Here is a 22,860-nt window from a genome sequence, read left to right as displayed (position 1 = left end):
AATGATTAAAACTGTAAAACTTCAGCTTTTTTTGCCAGGCAACTGAGTAAAGATTTTGTTTGCGCACTTTTGAGGTCCCAACATAATTGACATTTGTTTCGCTACTGGCCTGTATACGTAGCCCAGAAGAGGCTTGGAGCTAGAGAGCTCCTGAAATACATACCACATTAAGCAGGACACCTCAAAGGGAAGACAGATGAAAGTTTTCTGCAGAATCATTTCTCAGAATGCTTCAAAAGACAAGGTAAGTTTGAAAAACCTGAAAAAATTCCATCTGGTCCTAAATAGTAATTCAATAGATTTGGTGGGTTGTTGGTTTTTTTTTTTTCCTTTCTTCTTAGAAAATCACTGTCTTAGCAAATTTGAAGGTGTAAAAAACAGTTTTGGTGATAACACAGTACTATAAAAACTCTGAAGGGTTTAAGAAGTAAAACTGTGCCTGAAATGTATTTGAGACAGAGGAAACGCAGCAGTTTTCGTAACTTGATTTCTTGGGGTAGAAGAGGGAAGAAAGTCACTGAGGTGCATGGGGAAAAAGATGGAAGGTTTGTTATTTTCAGATTTTCTAGACTTTTTCTACAGCTTTTCTTTGATGTTCAGGCAGTATCCTGACAAGTGGAGGCCCTGAATATTGCCTAAATTACCAACTTTACAGCTTCTTGTTTTAGTCAAAGGACCTGCACTTTAGCAATAGTTTCAAATCCTCATGGCATCAAATTGTTTTAAGATTATTTTTCTCTGACCCATTTAATTTTCCCTTTAGGAAATATCAGGTCTGCCTGCTAAAATGAGGCCACATTTCAGCAAGGTTTATATACTACAAGATGAAGAAAAAAATATCCCTAAGGTCTGTGTTATTTCACATTGTTTTGTGGGTTTGACACAGAGGTTAAATATTAATAACCTCTGTATTGATTGAAGTGTTATGATTATCATTGTTATCTTTGGGTTCTTAACTTTGCTAACCGATATTGAGCATTTCTTATTGCTAATACTGGGAAACTTTTAAAGCTACTTTGAAGGAGAATGAAAATCAATCCTACAGTGTATTGACAAAAGAAAACCTCTTCTTAAAACCAGAACTAGCATGCGAATATTGACTTGTAAGTCCATTGCCACAGTAATTTCTTTGCTCTTCCTTTCACAAATACATTTTAAAATGCTACTAAAAATCTAAACACAGAATTGTTCGTGTACTGAATAAATATAAGCAAAACCATTGAAAGCAGATGTGTGTGAATGGGAGGCAGCAGGCTGTGAGTGCAGAAACTGCTGGCTAAAGAAAGACTGTCTGGGTAATTAAAAGGATTGTTTCTGATGGCAGCCCCTTTCAGCGGTGACACCTGTGTACCCATGGACTCTGGGTAGCATCCCAAATACAACTGACCCTTCCCTACAGTGGTGGCAATAAGGAGTTGCATTTCCAATACCAGTCACAAATGACAGCAGAATTTTCTGAAGGGCAGAAAATTGCTCCTACCCAGAGCCAGTGAGAGTTCACCAGAGAAGTATTTTTGGAAATCCCACCTGTATAATGCTGTCAATGTGAAATGCATGTTCTGGAGTCTATTTTTCATGCCATAATAGACCTCTTGAGCATGCAGGAGGAAAATAGTACCCACAAGAAAAGAAAGCTTACAAAAATCAGCCTTGAAATAATAGCAGACTAAAATCCAACTTGGAAAACCCACAGCATAATGAGGAAAGAAGTAATGCACAGGTTAATTAAATTAAAAGTTTAATATTAAAAGAGAAACAATGTTACAATGACCTTCACTGTATAGTTTTTTGAGGCATGTCACCATAGCCATTGGTTAGGTTTTGGCAGCAGTACAATCGCTTTGATCCCTAATTGAACAGTTTCCTCCCATGGGCAGAACACAAGTCAGTAGATTTGCAGTCATATCAGTGGGATAACTTTGTTTAATAAAAACTAACAAAAGCTTTCAACAAAGTGCCAGACAGTTCAGTACCTGATTCTCCCTGCTGCAGAGGTTACAAGTTACTGAGGCTGGGTGAAGCTATTTTGAATCTGTATGCAAGAATCCCAGAAAGATACAAGAAGGTCAATGCCACCAAGAAGTGCAAGTACTAGAAATGGATTGGTGCTTAGCACAAATTTCTGCATGATTCCATTAATCACATGAAGGGACACTTCCATCCTTAATGGCATTATAATGAGGAAAAGCTTAGTATTTAACTAACTTCGGCAATTGATAATGCTTGTGGAGAATTTTAATGCATTACTAATGCAATACGAATTTCTGGAAATAGACATGTACAGGAATCAGTTGAGATTTGATTATTTGGTTTCTATTTTTGGTAGCAATGTTTTCAGCTGCAATAGTAACAAAGCCGGACATCAATATGTTCTCCAAGACACATTAAAACAAATATTTCACTAACACTCCTTAACTTGCTGCTGCAAGATTTACTGGGTGATGGAAAAATCATGAATTAACATTATCCAGGTTTTCCTGCTTCAGTAACTTGAATGAAACCTGATGCTCCAAGCAGCAATCTCCAGCTTTTCCGCTCTAATAAGATGCTGTGAGCAGCATCACATGTTGCTTTTCTAGTCAGTCTGTGAGATGACACAGTTATGGAAAGCAGAAGGTACAAGCAACCTGAGAGGGTCTTGTGGTCAAGGTACCAGTGAGTTGTAGCCTGGGAATCACAGACCTACACCCTGGCAATTGTATCAATGCAGTTTTGAACTGCTGCTCCAAATTAACCTGTGTCTTTGATATCAGGATGAGTCTCTCTCATTTCTGGGGACAGGGTGGGTGTGTGTGAAAAAGGAGGAGAAGGAGTTGAAAAGGCTTCAACACCTCCTTTTCATTTATAAGGCTAGTTGAAATACCTGCATATTTTTAATTAGAATTGATTTTGCTGAAAATTCTGGAAAATAAATTGTTCAGCTAATCTAGAGTATAGCTTGATATTTACTGTTTGTCTTTTTCTATCAAGAATTAGTCTCTGGCAAAGACCTAGTGCTGAATATGTCATAGAAATACTATTCTAAGTCCATGTACTGGAGGGAGCTGTACGACGTTCTCTATAGAGAGAAGATCCTTGCAGTTTAATACATCAAAGGAAGCTTCTCAGTCACCACATGTCAGATGACAGGGTTTTTTTCTTTTGGTAAGCAGTACAATAATGTGACAGTTTTTCCTTCCCAGTATCCCATATATCAAAAACAGTGAATATTTAATGTCAATAGACATGTTTATTCAGCATCAGAACCTAATGTGTTTGTTAAAACTATCCCCATTATGCTTATCCTCCTCTTATTCCCAGTCCTTACCTTCTAACTGAAAACCTAAGCTTGACTTAAACAGAAAACAGGAGGGAAGTGTCATCATTGCTCATTAAGATCAAAGAAGCAAAAAGTTTGATAGGTATCTTTTTTTCTTGAATACTGACAACCTTCTTGATATTGAAAAATGAGATAGTCAACAGATGGAAAAGGTAACATCTTGGGGAAAAAAACTGCTTAAACCTCTTTCTTAAATGTGCCTTTTTATAACTCAAAGCATCTAATTAATGAATATTTCCTGATATATTACATTTTATACCCCTGATTGAATATCTATTACACTTATACTTGCAGTATTGTTATGTTCCTAGTTATCTTACAAGTATTTTACAAAGTTGCTCAGTGTGACAGACCACTTAAATTATAATTCTTAAAAAATATCAAAACATCTTCATGAACCTTAAAGTATTTCTATTCCAAGAAATGAGTATGTTATATTTCATTAACAAACCAAATGTCTTCCTGTATTTTAAAGCAAAATAATTCCGAGTTTTGTGTGGGGGTTTGGTTTTGGTTTTTTTTTTCATTTTCCCTGCCCACAGTTTCTCAACAGCTAGGCATCTATGGGTATGTATTTAGATACTTGATTTATTTTATAGTGTTTAGAACTAAGACAAAATTATTATGGCAAAAAATATAGCACAATTGCCTGTGATAATAAAGGACTGAATTAAGGAGATCCCTCAGTTAGCTTTTATTTTGATGTTCTGTTGCTTGCTACAGCTTAACTAACATGAATCCTACATATGGATCCTATGTATGAAGGCTGCATATGAAGCACTGGTTAGAACACATCATATCTTTTATCAGGGATACATGACTGGACTGGTTCTGCATGTGAAGAAGTGTATAGGGAGGAAGGTTGTGTGGCTAGTTTTCAGACTACCATTGAGCATAGAAACAGCTGTGATACGCGCAACAGCTATGGAAATGAGATCTTTATTGGCAACAGGGACCTGACAGGCTAGGGATAGCTTTCTGTGCTCCTCTTTTAGTCATAAAATTGATACATATGGAATAAAGAGCTATTTGGACACCCTTGAAGGCATGGAAGTTGAAAACAAACAGGAAATCTTCATGAAATTTAAGTTTAAAAGAATGTTGATATATGCAACTCAGAAAAAGTAAATGGTGGTATTCCTCAGAAAATGGTGCCGACACAGATCCCAGCAACTTCATGGAGAAAGTGCCAGATGTGAACCTTCATTAAAGATAAATTAGATACAGGTTTTAAAAGATTAGTTGCTTGAATGAAAAATATTTTTTTTATATCTATTTCACTTAAAAATAATTTGCTTTAAAGATTGTTAATTTTTTAAAACTTTCTTTTGCTGGAAGTGATTATGCAAGTGTTTGTTGGTTTTTTTTAGTGAGTAGAGGTCGTAAAACATATTGAGGACTCAGAAGTAGCAGATACTTTAAAATCTCCAAGAATCAGGATTCTTAAAGCCCTCAAACTGCATGCATCATTGGTCATGTCATAAAGTTGCTTCCACCTGAAGTCTGACCAGTATCTCCTTCAACAGAATGGTCTTTTGCTGTCAGTGGGAAGATTTCTTTCAGTCCACAAACCTTTGTGAATGGCTGCTTTCAACATGAAAATAGTGTTTACATGTTTTCTGTCATTTTTAGCATTGGAGCTTGGAGATGGGGTTATCTTCTGCCACATCACAGAGGGTTGTTCTTCTACAGCTGAGAAACATTTCATTGAAGGTGGCATGAGGCATACATGAAGGAGGGCAGAAAGAAAAGGTTTGTGCTCTGCCTCCCCAAAATGTAGATAAATGTGGGCTTGTTGTGTCTTTAGTGTTAAGCCAGAACATTTCTCAACTGCCAAAATCACAAAAAAATAAAATGGATTACAACTGGCATAACACTATGTACGACATACAAACTAACATTTTCACAGCATGCCATCAATTTTAAAGTCTATCTTTCTCAGTAAGCCTCACACAGGGGAGGCTTTCTTGAATGAGAAAACATCAGCAATGTGCCATTATTTATGGGATTGGTCACACTCTACATGTGCTATGGAAAGAAAAATAGTATTGTTTGTGTTACTGTATGCAGTATTATTTTTAATAATGTGCATAATTTTAAACTCCCAGAGTAGGGTCCAGTAACTTATATCCTTCATCAGTTTTCAAATCTCAAATTTTATAAGCTTCATATTTACTTGTTAAATGTAAACTTCCCCTTAGCTTTAAAAAGAGTGAAGTGTATTTACCTTTCAACTTGTTCTTAAAAAAATGCATTACTTTATTCTGACAGTTTGTATAGCTGGCTTGCCTGAATAATTACTCACAAAGAAGAATGTATGGCAAGTTTGTAAGTAGAATAATTATTGATAAATCTTTTCTTCAGTCTCATAAGCAATTTTACAATGAAAACATGAAACTAAATCTTATTTTTAAAAGCTTGGATTGTAGAATACCCTTCAAATTAACAACAGAAATGGCAAAATAGTTTGTTGTGGGCTAACAAACATTGTACTTGAAGGGGAGACAAACCCTACATTAATAGAGGGTGTCATAAGAAATGAGAAATGTTACTGTGTGAAATTTATCACAGGAAACACTTTTCCAGTAGGAGATGTTTCAGGAGATGGAATTTCTAAGAGGTTCCTGTACACCAAATCCTGAAGCTTTAGATTCCCCTGTGTTGCAGAACCCAGAAAGGATGAATTTTATGGTAAGATCACAAGCTAAGAAACGTGTGCCAATTTTATGTATGCTTCACAAAAACTATGAATTTTCATAAAGAAACATCAATATTAATCAGCAGGTTTGTCTCTTCTGTATTTACATGCAATAAAATATATTCTTGTTTATAAAGGGCTAAAATTAGCATTGCTTTTTTTTTCCCAGAAGATAGTCCCATCTGAAAAATTTAGCCCACAGTATGTAGTGAAAATTTTTGCACACCTTGTAATTGATAATTAAATATATGTGGAGATTGTTTATTTTGAAAAGAATGCAAGGTGGCATCCCCGGGCACACTGTGTTCTGAGTCATTGTGTCAGGGCAGGTTTTTCAGCAGTTCGTAACCAAGCAGCACTGAGTTGCAGGCGATTCCAGTCCCCGTCTCTGCTTTTGCCATATGTTTGCGTTTCTCTCCAAGGGTATATCCATCAAAGATGCTGACAAGCAGCACTAATCGATGTGTATCAGAAAGAACTTGGTTACGGTTCTGGTATGAAGCTTAAAGTAGCTGTGTCATAGGAGGCACAGGAGGCGATTGTACTTAGCGTTTTGAGCTGAATTAAGACATCCAAGAAGAAAGAATATAGGACCTGTGCTAGCTGTTTTTTGGGGCATCGAGATTATTCTTTTTTTTTTCTGACTGTCTGTGCCAGTAAATGAGAGTCAGTTCCGGGTGACTCTTCATTACTGCAACTTCTAGACAGCAGAAAAATACATCAAGGTATTTGAATAACAAATGATGTAGTGATAGGATCCACCTGATCGTTATTCCTCAAGACAACAGGAAACTAGCAAGGTGACATTCAGACTTAATGACTCGTGCAGGCTCCAGAGCATTGTAGAGCACTAGCAATTTCAAGTTCCATTTTTCCAGATAAAATCTGTAATAACCAAAGAGAGATATAAATATTATTTGAAATATATTTTTAACATCGTCCTACAAATCTACAGTATTCTTTATAAAGATAATAACAATAATAAAAACTTATCTACTTGTGTTTCTGTTGACTTTAATCCTTGCAATTGACTGCCCCTAAGTGAACTAGAAGCAGGTTTCTGTACTAGGAATTAATTATAGACCTGCCCATTTGGTCTTCTTAAAAACAAAGATCTGAAACTGCTTCTAAAAGACTAGTGTTTTTATTTGGTTTGCAACACATAATAGGGGCCGTAGCTGCTTATTCATGGTATCTATGTTGTATATACTGCTGCCTGTCCATGACACTTTTAATTTTTGATTTATGCATTTAAAACATTACTTTGTAAAATGTACATTGATATAAAGTTTATTTTTAAAAGCAGACTTTAAAATGTTTTTTTATAGGCATGGTAACTACTCTGCTTCATTTGCCTGACTGTTGTGATAAGAAACATATGGCTTGTCATGTTTGGGACATGTATCTCTTTGATGTCCCACTTCAAGATAACAGAACAAGTAGGGGCATGAAAAATAAAAGATGTCCATTTCCTTGCATGATTTTTACTTGCTTTAGTATAATACATACTTATTTCTTTTTCAATTTGCCATTGATTTTGATTTTGGAATCTCATGCTTATGTCATAGCCTGTATGTACAAAAACTCCATAAAACTGGGTGATCTGAGATTATTCTGTATTAAGTTCTTTTACAGATTGAAGAAAGGTGTTTCCCACAATGTTGCTGAAAAACATCTGTATTTTCCTATAAGATCCACTGAGGTTCATAATTTGCGCCTGAGGAAATAGGGCCAGAATGAAAGCTGACAGGCTTCTGCTCCTTTTTCTGTTCCACCACCGAGACCTTGGCTGTAGCGTTAGGACTCACAGCACTTCTGCTTTTGTGCTGTGCCATAAACAGCTCTCCCCCTGGACAGAGTCCACAGCTATGCATACATCCGTGCAAAACAGTGACAACTCAGTCTTGTTCGTGTTTAGCACGGTTGTCCTTTTACTTCATACTCCTTTTTTTGTATGATAGATTTTAAGAATAGACTTTAAGAACATTTCTGTGGTGCTCAGGGCCAAGATGAAAGAGATGGCAGGCCGTTCCCCAAGCACCTTGTTGTCTCACTCATGATTTACGTCTGTTTTACTCAAGTGCACTCCACAGCTAGCACTGAATTGATGTTTTCCTTTGGGACATAGTCCTTAACCTCCTTAACAAATGAAATATTTACATGTTTTATACTGCATAAGCATACAATGGATTTTTTTCTGTCATAATTTTCTGGACATGCTGTTTGGCAATGCAGATATTCACAGCTGGTTTGGAAGGGTGATTTAAAATTTTCCTAGTAGACAGAGAAAAAAAACGTAAGTGGAGATTTGGGTTTTTTTCAGTATAGATGATTTGATGTCAGTCTCGATGTGGCTGAAAAGACTGATTCTGTTTATATGGAGAGTCTGCTACATATGCTGGCAATTTTGAAGGATTTAGTGTAGCTGTGGCAGACCTGGTGAATGAAGGTTGGGTCCAACATATGATGGAACCAATGGCTGTTTGATACCAGATAAAGCTAACAAATCAAATAATAGACCACTTTCAGCATATTGGAATACTAGAGAAACTAGCTAGCCTGAGACTCAATATCTTTTCACTGTAACCATTCCTACATCATTAGCAGAATTATTAGAAGACTCCCTTAGATTTAGGATCGGATTTAGTACTTGTTAAAGTAAGTGGATATCCTTTCCTGGATTGAGTGAGCTGATACAAACCCATGGACACAGACAGAAAAGTAAAACTAATTGAAAAAGAATGGACATACTCTCATGAAACTTACTGTAATGCTTAATTAGAGGAAAAAAAATGGAATATTGAAAAAAGACCTGGAAATAAAACCTAGAGGGGAGAAAAAAAAAAAAAAACAAAAAACAAACGGTGTCAAGACAGAGTACTGTAACTCATTTCTGTTGACACTGGGATTGGAGGAAAGATGTGATGACAGGTTCATTAGAGTCAATAAACAAGTTTTGCACCTGAACTATGATTTTTCATATGTAACAAATGCAGATGAAGAGTCTTTCTCTGATTCCACTGATTTCACTGATTCAGTGTAGACAAAGTGATTACACAGTGATTATGTAAAAATATCAGTAATAAGTTTTAAAGAATTTATATTTTTATGTCTTTTTTTCTTTGTTTTTAAACTTAGGTGTCCTAAAAGAAAAGTGGACTTGAAATGAGAAAACAAGATTTTTTTCAGTTTGAAAATGTTAAACTGAATATTACAAGTGTCTAGGAGCTCTAGAAATGTTTGATAAAATGATGCACTTAAACTGGCCTTTTTTGTAAGGATTTTCAGTACCAATAAATCAGCATTTTGTAACAGAAAAATCTTACTGAATTTTTAAAGCCTTATTAAAAATATTTAATAAAAATATCTGGATCTGCTGTTTTAATAAATCACTAAGATGACAAGTTTTACATCTAAACTCTTTATTCTGCACTTCTTTATTGTGATGGAAATATAACAATTATTCCTACAAAATATTCGCGTGGAAAAACACCCAATACTTTATCCACTGAGGCAAGGTAAATTTTCACCTACCAAGTTCAATGTAGCTGTGATTACAGTGCCACCAGTCTGTCTGCTGGCTATTTTGTCTATGCGTGTTGCACTTGATACATGTTTATATATATATGGTAGTCAGATTTGGTATGAAGTGTGAAACAGATAGACTATTCTGAGTAACAATTGCAAGGGTTCCTAAAATCTGATTTCTGGAATGAATGCTGGGACTTGTCTGCAGGCTTGGAGGTGAAGGATTTTACCGTGGTTTAGATGAAAGGCGCAATTGTTCTTGTAGATTTGTGCGAGGTCCCTGGCAATGATCTGTCTTCTATGCAGATGCTGTTTTTGCAAAATTTGTGATAAAGTCTAATAGGACAACAGGCAAACAGAAAGTGATGTATTAACACTGTCTGGTTGCATAAATCTATCCTACAAAATAAATGGGGATAATAAGTGGATTTGGATGCTGAAACTGCTGACTCTAGGGGTTTTGTGATGTGGTTTATGGTATATTGGTTCAATATAGACTACCTGTTACCTCAAAATAATAGCTCGAGTTATGTTACCTCTGACAGAGTAAATGCATATGTAACATGTTAAAAATTATGCTTGAATGTGATGAATATTGTCATATACTGGGTTTTTTAACTTTGACATCTTTATGGAGAGATAGGTATAATTTTCCTCTCAGTAAATTTCCTGACTGCTTCTATACTTAAGTGGTAGAACTTTAGAGTGATGCAAACAGATTTAGTAATACAGCTTCCACTTAACACTAATAGGACTTTTACAGCTAATTTCCTGTGCATCAACTGGAAAATATGCCACTTAATATAATCTAAACATGTATTTATAGCTTAATTATTCTCTATCATTAGACAAAATGCAACATTGCATAGTTCCATAACTTAATTTATATGATATCCTGTAATAATATGTAATATGCTTTTGTTGGAGAAAACACTTTGAAGATGTTTTCATTCTGAATCTATACAACTAAGATAAATCTGACCACCTTAAGTGTACACAGTTTGTTAAAAATCCCCAAAACCCTAAAGAGCAATGCAAACAGATCAGTCAAGCTGGAGAATTTTATTTTGGAAACTGTGATGACAAACAAAATGAGAAACACTTCTGAAACATATATTAAATCTGAGCCTGCTGGAATCATATAGGACGTAAACAACTGTTATTTTCTGGATGTAAGCAGTAGAACAGCCATTGTATCTCAAACAGAAGAGCATCCCTGCTGTTTAGAAAAATCTACCCGACTGATGAAAATAAACTGTCCCTACTTTTAACAATGTTCAGAGTGTCTGTCCTGAGTGATCATTGCAGAGTGTTTGAATTCTGAAAAGTACAAAGTTTGACAATTGCAGCAAAAACCAAGACAGTTAAAAAAAATACTTTTTTTAGCTCTGTCTTCCCCAAGGTGTGCTTGATCAGCCAAAGCCAATTTGAGAGGAAACTGCAAACTTCCGTGAAGTGGCCTTCAAAATAAAGAAGGTAAAATGTTAACCTGCTGAGAGTATGTAAGACTGTAAAGTCCCGTAGATGACTTAGAGAAAAAGTAGTATGCAAGAATTCCCAAGTATTGTACAGTGGTCACACTTAATATAATATTGGCTTTCGGATTTTGCTCACATCAGCGAAAAAAGCCTGGTAGTGCTGAACTTGAGCTGTCCCTGATGTCTTGTAGGCTTGTTACACCATGTACTACTGATGACCACAAATAAAAATTATTATGAGCTAGTAGAGGTTGCTGAAGATAAGAATAATTAAAATAGGCTGAAATTTTTGCTGTTTAAGGAAATCTGAAGATTTCTGCAAATGTCGGGGGGAAAAAATGACCTTCCAAATGGCATGTGGCATGACTACTAGTGTTAGGAATACCAAGTAAATTTGGTATCTATCTAGTAAACAAGCTAGGAGAACGTGTACATTAAAACAACCAGGGAAATAACAACGAAAAACACATGTGGTAAGAGTGATGGAGCCAGTACCATTTAGTCAATACAATTTGTACAGCTGATGTACTTTTTCTGTGCTTAGACATATTGCGCCATATCTCCTTATTATGCTAGCAAGAAAGATGATTAATAAGATGATTTATTGTTTTTGGTATTTTTAATAAGTATGATACTGTGGCAATAACTTCCGTGATCTACGTGGCTTAAAATAATTGCATTGTAGTAAAGGAAAAAATATCAAGTATTTCTAATGTCAGGTGCCAAAGCTTAGCATTAATAGTCTGGTTGTCATATTGTGTAAGTTTTCATACCTTCATTTGTGCTTGCTGAGAATCTGGCCTTTAAAGATAATGATCTAATTTCAAATTTGATCGAATTCCTTTTAAATTTGGGTTTAGTTATTTTTTCAGACAAAGCAACTCAGACTTACCTGAGACCAGATTATTAATTGCATGCACTTCAGTGGCCTGATAGGGGAGTGTGAGTTACACTGGGTAAATACCTAAATAATATTAGGTGCAGAAGTATACTTTTTTTTTTTCTAAAAAATGTTTCTGTGCTTCAGAGGTGACATGGAGGTTAATTAACTTGTTCTCTGTTTTCTAGAGAGTAAATCTGCATAAGAGCTTTCTGTGTCATAAATCATAAAGGGTTATGGATGTTCTTTGTGGTTTAGCACATAAATGGCAGAAGTTAGCATAAGGAAGAGCAATGGGGCACACACATCTGTCTTCTCTGTGTTATTAGATGATGGGTATTAATGGCATTTACAGTGACCAGTAGCTGTGGGCTAAGAATTACATAATTGGTTTCATGGTTTTTTGACCAAAACTTGCATACTGACAAACCTGTTTGTATGTACACAGTTTTGCTCTGTAAGCAGATTATCACAGAAGTTTAGACCAACTCAGAGACCTCCTTCCCTCCTCTTTAGGCTGTCTCTGTGGTAAACATCTACAAACTGATGCATTAGGTGGGGTAATCAATCACAGACATTTTTGAATGCATTTTTCAGACTTCATTTTTTGTGTATTGGTTAAAAAAATTCCAAAAGAAAATTTTATGAATATTCCCTAAGACAGGGGTATCTTCTGCCCTTATATAAATCAGCTCCACCTGGAACAAGGAGATTTGGTATGAGAATGACCAATACCTAAATACTGTCCAGTATGGCACAGGCTCCTGATTCCTTTATATATTACAACACCCTTCATCAGTGAGGACCATAGGTTTTTAATATCTCTAATGCAAAAGTCTTTCTTCATGATCACTTTTAAGTTCTAGCAGAAAATGTCACTGGAACCAGACACCTTTTGCCTTGGTTCAGCTGTCCTGTTTCAACTCAGATCCCACATTTGTTTTCTGCATCATTTACTTTAGCAATGAAAGATTTACAGATATCATCACGTCAGCAACTAATATTTCAAGGCAAAAATATAACCACGAAAGTCCTCAAAAACTGAGTTTTGGTGTCCACAAGAAACCAACATATAGACTATTACAGGATGTATATGAAAATCTTGCCCTCAAGTGAATCATGCCTCCCTTATGAGTATTTGCAGATGCAAATTATCTTTGAATTCAGTGCTGCTAGATCTAAAACATTCCTGCTACTGCTCCCTAAGACCTGTGACTATTTAGGACTCTAAAGAACTAAGTTTAAAGCAAATTTTGAGTCTGATGTCTGGATATTTTCTAAGACACCAATCCCAGTTAAGAAAGACATTTTGAATTACAGTATCTTCCTTCTTTTTTTGCCTAAATCTAATTGTGTCTGAAGGATAGTGTGATTTGTGCAGCTGGATGTATCTGCCTCAAGCTTAATGAAACCACAGCTAATGATATAATGAGGAAATAATATCTCATAAAAACTGACCTAAAGGGTGTCTTGCGGTTTCCACAAGGCTGTAGGTAGAGGGGCTAAGAAATCCTCCACAGTTAGTTCATCAACTGAAGGCAATTTAAAATACTGGTTTGGTGCTCTAAAATTTATCTCACATTAGCTTTCTCCAAGGGAGGAGGGAGTCTATTACAAATATAAATAATTGGAGTGCCATCTGCTTGAGGGATATAAACTTACAATATAGCACAGAGTTAATATGGATTAAAACACTGTCAAAGCTGTATGCCAACAAAAGAGGTTGAGACTGCTTTTCTGGCAGAACACTGGCTCTTAGTAATTTATCTTAATATTCTATTTATATAAGAGCTATAAGCTTAAGCACAGAAGATTAATGAAGGTTGATTTGACTGCCCTCCTTACTTCCTGCGCCTTTCACAGCATTATAAAGGTGGCAGATTGCTAATCAAGAATCCTTGATGCTTTGTCCAAACTCAGAGGTGAGTTTCTCAGAAATTATAATTACCTGTAATTCCAGCTACGATGTCTTTGACTATAAGTCAGTTAAACTATTCATCTTTTCCACACATCTTCCTTACAAAATGAAGCCACACTAATAAATAGTATTTCATTACTCAGAGCGCTGTTTCTTCTTCTATAGTTTTATCTGTGTCACTGCATCAGTAGATTTAATAAAACTACAGATGACAATAGTTCATAGTGACATTGTCTTATGTAGTAAATAGGACACTAGTCTATTTTCTTCTTTTTTTTAACTGTATTTTCATATGCAGTACTTAAGCATTATATTTCACTTGCAGCTCAAGCTTACAGATTTGGATCATATCCACTAAACCATATTTTCTTCTGAGCCTTTATAAGGGTCTTATTAGCTATATATATTTATTATTTATTTTATATATATATTATTAGAAGGTCATGTGCCTGAAACAGATGCTAACTATTGTGAACCAGCATAATGCTGCTGTTTTGTAAACTCTGGTACTTAAGCAACCTGCTACCTGGATAAACAATGTCTGCTATGTCCGAATCAATGCATAAGAAAATACATAAATTACATTTCTTTCATTGACTCTGGTTGCTGGTTGTTTGTCAGGCACAGGAATCGACATCTGGCCTGTACGTCATCTATGGGTGTACTGGGTCTGGCTGGGACAGAGATAATTTTCTTTATAGCAGCCCAAATGATGCTGTGCTTTGGATTTGTGACTAGAACAGTGTGGGTAACACAGCCGTGTTTTAGCTATTACTGAACAGTGTCTACATCATGTCGAGGTTTTCTTTTTCCCACTGAAGGAATATTCCACACTCTACAGTGTTGTGCTCAGCAGTAAAAGCTGTGGGAAAGGAGGAGGAAGGAAGAATGTTCATGGTTATGGGAGTTGTCCAAGTAACCATGACATATGCTGAGGCCAGGCTTTCCACGAGGTGGCTGGACATCTGACTGGTGATGGGAAACTGAATTAATTCTTTCACTCGCTTTCCTTGTATGCACAGCTTTGCTTCACGTATTAAACTGTCTTTATCATGACCCACCAGTGTTGAGATTTGCTCTTCTGATTCTCTACCCCATCCCCCTTTGGGGGAGTAAGCGAGAGACTGGGTGGCAGCACAGCAACCAACTGGCATTAGTATTTATTGTTGCCTTTTGCCTTTTAAATAAGTTAAGCTAATAAATAGCCTAAATCTTTTGTAGACAGGGATATTTTGAGGCAAGGTCCTGAAAATTTGTATTTGCCCTTAAGGATACATTTCTTCTTCTAAATGGATGAATTGGATGCATTTGCTGCCCCAGAATGGCATTATCATTTAGTTTTTCTCCCTTTCCATGTTATTTGCTTTTATTAGTGTCTTTATTGTTTTTCACTGTTTCCTGCATTTCTCTGGATTATGAATTAATTGATGCTCTCTTCCTTCCCATGCTGCTCCCTTCCTTCCCATGTTGCTCTCTGTCACAGTCTAAACAGGTGTAGAACAAACATCCCTTAACCTTAAGTATTTCATGTTATTTTGTGCAAATTTTATGTGAAGCAAAAAAAGTCTGTTCCAGTGCAGAACAAGAGAGAAATTGTAAGAAATCATTAACACTGGAAAATGGTGCATGAAGAATGCTTCTGTCCACAATTGTTTAACAGGATTGTACCTTTGGGCAGTCTCATCTCTAATAATCTATTTTTCCATCTGTTACATAGTCGCAAAAACTCTTGTTTCTTAACACTTCAAGGGCTACAATGACTGCACAGAGTGCACTGTAATAATTACACTGCATCAAGGATTTGTTCTTTTTTCACTGTAAAACAGCTATGCATGTGCAGAAGACAGAAAACATGCTATTCAGTTATGTTAAGCCAAGGAAAACTTTATTCATATGTGCTATTAATTATTGGTGTATTAGATTTTCAGAAATATAGACTTTAAAATACAAACTGATCTGGAAACTGATGAAACCTGCTACATTATCATTAAAGCAATGAATATTGTTCCTTAGGATTTCGTTTCTATTGATTGTGTGTCATCAGTTGTGTGCAAAAATGAATTTACTTGATTTCAGTAAGTGCTATTTCACAATGATCATAAATTAATATACTGTTACTGTAAAAATTAAGTTTTTCTTGTTTGGCAGAAAACCAAACTCTCATCTGCAAAGCTTTGTAATGGTTAGAGTCCTCCAAGACTCACATTAGGCCATGGCATAATGTATTTACTAAAAACCTTGAAGCACTGGGTGAAAAGGGAAAGAATAAACGTTTTTCAGATGTCACCCAATTATTCATATTCGTTTAAATCTGAGAGGATTTTTAGGGACTTTGAAAGTACCTAACAAACCCAGCCAACTTGATGGGAAAAAGTAAAATTCATGCGGATTAGATACACACTGGAAGTAAAAAGTTTTAGCTATAACTAACTAGGAAAGGACATGCTCATCTGTATGAGTAGTTCCATAAAAACGGTTGCTTTAAGCGTGATAAATATATTTTCCCTCTACCTCTTTATTTTCACTTTTGACTTCATGAGAATTGCTGCCATTAAAACAGGAATAGCTTCATCTTACAGTTCCCACAAAAGCCGAGTGAAAAGCAGGAGGGTATTTAATTTCAATACTAACTGTAATTCCTTTGTTATCATCTACAATGTCCTAGACATCTGCCAAAAATTCAGTAAAAGAGCTGGACTACTACAAGACATTCAGAATCTAAGGACAAATAGGCAGAGGTTACAGGAAATGGATAGTGGTAAAAGGGAATTAATATATAGTGAGAAGATTTGTGTCCATAAAATATAGAAGTTCAAGTCACTATAGAAGGTGCTGGCATACGAAAAAAAAAATAAAAAAATTGCATTGCAGTTTCTTTGTTTCAAAGGTCAATATCCCTATAGTGGCTGCAATGGTATTTCAGGATGTTCTTCACAAAAGACATTTCACTGTTACCTTTATTTCTCCTTGTTATCCTATTCTTTCCATCTTAGGTTGCCAGCCTTCCTGGCATCTAACACACTGATTACATATGTGCTGTGAAAAGAGCTACTGTCTCATGACTGTAGAAACCATTTTAACAGGAGGAATAAACCCCCAACAATATTGATGGGTAAATAATGATAATATAATCTTTATTACAAGAAAAACTCTTTTAACACTTGGATGAAATAATTTGGCACTGTTTCTAGCTGCTTTCCTGTCCTAATGTGTAATGACTTCAGGTTGGTTACCTTAATTCTATGCATTTGCTTCTCCTTGGTGATCTCTACTTGCATAGATTATTGTGGCTCGTGTCACAGCAGAAGAAACGTTCTCCTCATTCATGCAGTATATCCTACTAAGCACTCCTGATTCTTGTTTGCTGGTATTATGAAACAAACAATAACAATAATAAATGAGGCCAGACAACTGCTCCAAAGAATTTAGGATGCAATGATCATACAGGTCAATCTTTGGGATGTTTCTAAGGATGTTGAACTAGCAGTTCACTGAGTTCTCTTTCCTCTCTAAGCTCATTGTCCACAACAATTTTCCACCTCTTTCCAAGACTTTCCCATTTGCTTTCATTGCAGCAGACTTTGGTTTTCTGCCCTTCAGTCTGTGTGCTGGGGCTAGGAGATGTACGTCCTTTTGGAGGCAGCAGCTTGACTTCCTTCTTCTAGGATGACACAAGTAGCAACGGTTTAGGTTTTTGTCTAATGAATGACTTTAGAGGATGACAGGTAACTGCAAAGTTAAACCTCAGGATTAGATTACATCTATGTGTAAGAATTTGTATAATTTAGTATTAAAAAGGCAAATATATGTCCATGCACCCTTATATGTGCACTCACCAAAAATTCTGCTATAGACAGCCATAAACACACACTCAGTCTTTGTAGTTAATAAAAATGGTGGATATAGGATTAATTAAAAAACCAAACAAACAAACAAAAAAAAACACCACCAAACTTTTCAGCCTATATAATCAATGTCCTGTACTAGTATAAGGGTAAGGAAGGAATATCCCAATTCTGTTGATTAATTTATTATTGGATTTTTTGGGGGGGTGGGGGGAGTGTAGGTGAGACTCATGTGTTCTAGGCAGACTAGGTAATATCTTTGTTTTCTGATTCTCCCTCATGCACTGTCAATTTCCCTGTAAGATGCCCTTCTCCATAAAGATATATCTCATTCTCAAAGGAATAACTAACTTTCACACCTATTTGCTGAAGGGGCACGTGCAAAAGATCTGTGAAACAGCCAGCAAGATAATGGCTATGAGCAGTGTGCAGTGGGGAGAAAACTCCTTCCCGCAGAATGTTAAATATATGTTTGGTGGCACATTGCCTTTTCTGACAATAACCAAGTAATACCTGTCTAGACTTTATACTCTGTAATAGTTTTTTTGTTCTAAGTGCTTGTATAACTGTTTCGGAGTGAGTTTACGGTTACAGCTATTGCTGCTGTCTTCGGTGGTGCATTTCACATATTAATCACCGTCTGTGCAAAGACATTGTTTCCTAAATGCCTTTCATGCCTAGCCTCTTCTCAGCGTCAGTTCTTGCCTTCCTGCTTTAGGTCCTGCATTATCTCACGGAATAGCCCATCAGCAGTAACCTTCCTCAGGACCGTCTCTTTCAGTACTTTTCAGAGCCATATGAACTGAGGTCTCTTTCTGTTAATTTGTAATTTGTCAGGTGGAAATTAATGTAATTGTCTTAATCTATGCCCTTGATATTAACATCTCTGTTTTCTCTCATTTTTACAGTTTCTTCCACATTGCAAAACATACTTCATGGAAGTCTAAGTCTGTATAATATGCCTGGTAAAAAAGTTAAGAACGGCTGCTTCAATATATTTTTCTGCATTTCCCTTATCTACTGGCTAATGTTCTTGACTGAATTTGATGGACCCCAACGTTTAAGAGCCTCAGTGCTGAAGTACTGCAAAAAGCTCAGAACAGCATATTTAGTTTTGGGGTGTGTGTGTGTGTGTTTGTTTTTTTCTCCTTGTGCTGTTTTGTTTGATTATTTGTTTTATTTTATTTTATTCTGGTTTACTTTTCAGTTTACAGAGGCTTTGTGTGAAAAATGAATATTTATTAAATTGTAACAGACGGTATAGTCAAATCTCTTCTTAATGTGAAGCATAAATTACACATTTTCTTGTAAGCAAGTAACTTTTATAAAATTAAGCACTTGATCTGTTTCCAATTTATATCCTCCTTTTGCTATTATTTCTCTGTACAGCACATTTCATTAAATATCTCTTCCTAGCACTTACTGCTTCTTGCTCTTCATACTGTTTACTTTTTACCTTTTTGCCCTGCTTTTCATCATTTTTCCTGCTCATACATTTTTCTTCACTCTTCTTTTTCCATCTTCATTTCCTTTCATATATTTCTACTCTATTTTCAAGTTTTTAATGCATTTAACACCTCTTTTGTTCTCTCCATCTCATTTTCTATGTTGCCATTGTCAGTCAGTTTGAACATATCTTACATTAATTTTCTATCAGCCATGCATTACATAGCAGGAATAAGTTTCTGCTTTCTCCACATGCTCTGAAATTCTCTCACATTTTGGGGAGGGGAGGCAGTTTTCCATCAAAAATACTGATATTTCAATGATAGTTTAACTTATGAGAATCAGTTGATCAATTTTAGCCAGTGTTTTCTATGTGTGGATCCAGGTGAATATTATTGCCACCAAATCATTTTCAGATTTAGGAGCAAAGTGATAATGGTCAGGAAAAGACCATCTTCACAATCACAAACAGTAGGTGTTTGATTAAGAACATGGGTGTCATCAATATGTATTCCCATGCAACTAGCTACAGAAAAGACTGAAAGCTGCAAGGAGAAAGCAGAAATGGTTCTTTGTTTCCCAGAAGCCTTCCAGAAGTAGACACTATTGCATAAACATCACAGGGAGTTTTTGGGGTACTGGACCATACCTCGACTACAAAAGTAAAACAAAACATCAGACATACCTTCTCCAACAAAATTCCACAAAAAAAACATTGCTCCATTTCTGTCTGAGCGGAGAAGTTCTTTCCTGACAGCAGATTCGCTGATCCTTTTACCACTGGATGTCAGTGACTGCAGAACTCTTGTGTGATAACTCACCTTTCAAAATTCATATAGATAGAATCCAGAGCAAATAAGGATATAAGCCAATTTCTCATTTCTTCAGTTAGGTAAACATGTGCCTTAAAAAAATTACAGTATAATATTCACCCTTGCTTATGTTACTCAATTACTTCTCAGTCACTATTGAAAAACACCACCATTTGAATTTTCTGTATCAGAACCTGGTCTTAATTTTGCAATGAGCAAAAGGCAATTTTTTTAACTTACTCTGAATTTCAGCTGCAGCTAGGTAACCTAGTTTTTTGCTTGCACTGTAAAATACTTCTTTTCATTAAGAAAATAATAGTTTGTTTATAACTTTTTAAATATAAGACACCTATAAATATGTGGCAAATGGCACCAGAAGTCCTTGAGGAACATATATTAAATTGTACTTCTTGTGCTAAAGCGGCTTTATTCTTGTTTAGCTTTGTACAAGCTGCAGCTACTAAATGTTCCTTTGCAATGGACTTCAAGTGTCTCCAAAGGTCAAGAACAATCTTGCTTTTAAATTGAAGAAACGAGTGACATTTCATTGGTTGTATTGGCAAAAATTATTTATTTCATTAGTTTTACTTTTTATAAAATGTGTTGACATAGTATTTTTGTACTGAGCACTTAGAGTTTGAAATCACCACTAAGGTTTCCTGACCATGACTTTTTTTGTTTTTAGCATTGGTGTATGGTATTCCTTATAATTTCTTTTTTCCCCATAAAATGATAGCTGTGCTATGCTATATCAGGATGAAGGTAGAGAAGTAGTAAAGCTTTAATTTTTTTCTGTTTGTTTTTTATGCAGGGACAGGCACAATTTCTGATGAATAGGGGAAAGATCTGATACTGACCTGTAGTCTAAACCTTCAACTGATACAATATTACACGGAATGTATTACAAAAATAGCAAAGTCATGTATACACAGTAGTTAATTTGTATCAAAATTAATAAATTGCCATCTAAAATGAAATTTAAAAAAAAAAATAGTTGGAGAGGGATAGACACTTTAAGATTGGCTTTAGTTTAATGCTTAAGCTGATCCATGAACAGCCCAGATCCATGCTTACCTGAACAGAAAGGATGGTGTTTTTCCACGCCTTGGAGGTGAACAGTGCAAGAATAATTTGCATTTTTTGGATGTTTTAACAAAGGACATTGAGATTACACATAAGAAAAAGTACTTAACAGTGAGAGTGGTTAAGCCCTGGGACAACTTGCTCAGCGGGGCTGCAGGGTCTCTGTCCATCACTAGAGGTTTTCAAAACTCTGTTGGCTGAAGTCCTGAACAAGCTTTGAAGTTAGTCGTGCTAAGCAGAAGCTTGGACTACACGACCTTAAGGAGTCCCTACCAGCCTAAACTATTCTATGACTCTCACTGTAATATTCAGAGCCCTTACACAGGCTACTGGAAACCCAAATTCAAATTCATGCTCTGTCCAAGTTAAAGGAGATATCTGAATCAAGGGATCCCATACCCCATTAAATGCCAACTCCACAACGTGCTTAAAGTCAATTTCTTTATTTCTTGATCCCAGCATTTCCAAAGTTAGAGAGAGGAAGATCTCAGTAACCAATTCTTTCTTGATCTTTCCTCTAGAGCAAATCGTTTGTTACCAACGGATTACACCAGACACAGTCTAGGTGACGGCAGTGATCAGGTACAGCTAACCCTTGTTAGTACAGATACTAGCGTTATTTGGAGAAGTACAGGGACCTGTGACCAAAGGTGCAGAAATGGGAAGCCAAATCATGTATTATTTATTCATCTCTCTTGTGAGACTGCCCTCTCCTCAAGCTGTTTACTGAAGAGTCAGCAGGTGGGAGCAGGAAATAGACTGTCTGCTTTTCCTTGTGCTGATTTATGTCTGCTCACTACAAACAAGATATTATATATAATGGATGTGCTCTTTAATTAGACTGTTGTAAAATATGCAATTACAGCTACTAAGAGCACTTTTATGTCTGAATACATAAATGATTTCAGGATTATTGGTGCAACTTTTGTAAGGGAGTGAGTTGGTTTCCAAAATCTACATTTATGTATGTTTTTTCATAATCAAGAATGCTTTCAAAGCTATGTACTTTATATAGATTTGCATATTACAAGGAGCTGGACAATACAGGTTACAAAATACTTGATATTAGCTGATTTTGCTTTCTTTTTAGTGTTAGGCTTTTCAAAATCATTAAAAATTCCAAAGAAGCAATAAAAACAAAGCAAAATTTTCTCAGTCTTTCATAAATAAAATGATTTAGGCATTTTCTTTCAGTATGTGGCCTACTGAATTACATGTTATGCTAGGGATAACACTGAAATTATAAGAACAATTTACTCATACTACATGTAACCATGTAGTTGACTTGCTTTTGACAAGCAAATCAAAAATATTTCCTATGTCTGTTTGTGATCTGTTTTGTGTATTTTTGTTGTGTGGAATTCAAGTGGCTTTGTGTTTCCTATTAGTCTTTGAACGTATGTTTCACCTTCAGCTGCTACCTAGATAATGTAGCCAAAAGAAATGTTTTGCACAAAAGGAAGATGATGAAAAAATATTTGCCATAAGACAAGAAGAAAATGGACTTGTTCTGCACAAAGCAACTAAGTAAATGAGCTTGTAAAAGAGCAGTCCTCTTGACTGTTATTTCTTATGTTTTCTTCCTTTTTTTCTTGCCTTCCAAATCATCATATGAAAGGTAGTGCAGAAAATGAGGGCAGACCTAAAGACAGTGGCAGATTTTGTAAATAGCCCTTGTACAGGTATAAGGAAAGGAATACAGCTCAGGAAGACTTCTGGCTCTAAGACACAGAGCTAGGGCTTGCTGTGTCTATAGCCGTGCCATGGTGCTGTTACAGAGGCATGCAAGCCTACCTCTGCACTACAGGATGCTGTAAAGCCTCTAGTGGTCTGCTTCTGTAGCATCAGGGTTA

General features: G+C 35.9%; 1 long non-coding RNA gene across 2 annotated transcripts; it reads left to right on the top strand.

The window, feature by feature from the left end:
* Positions 1-186: 186 nt before the first annotated feature.
* On the top strand, positions 187-21,633 carry LOC121082742. 2 transcript variants are annotated; one of them, XR_005826103.1, is made up of 4 exons: positions 187-244; positions 13,767-13,825; positions 18,575-18,785; positions 21,531-21,633. It is a non-coding gene; the product is annotated as an uncharacterized LOC121082742 (long non-coding RNA). The 2 variants fall into 2 exon arrangements; XR_005826102.1 differs by lacking the exon at positions 187-244 and having other exon boundaries at positions 13,718-13,825.
* Positions 21,634-22,860: the final 1,227 nt, after the last annotated feature.

This window comes from Falco naumanni, chromosome 1, assembly GCF_017639655.2.
Source record: "Falco naumanni isolate bFalNau1 chromosome 1, bFalNau1.pat, whole genome shotgun sequence".
NCBI classification, from domain to species: domain Eukaryota; kingdom Metazoa; phylum Chordata; class Aves; order Falconiformes; family Falconidae; genus Falco; species Falco naumanni.
The sequence above is the reverse complement of the archived record's forward strand: the minus strand, read 5'-3'. Positions and strand labels throughout refer to the sequence as shown.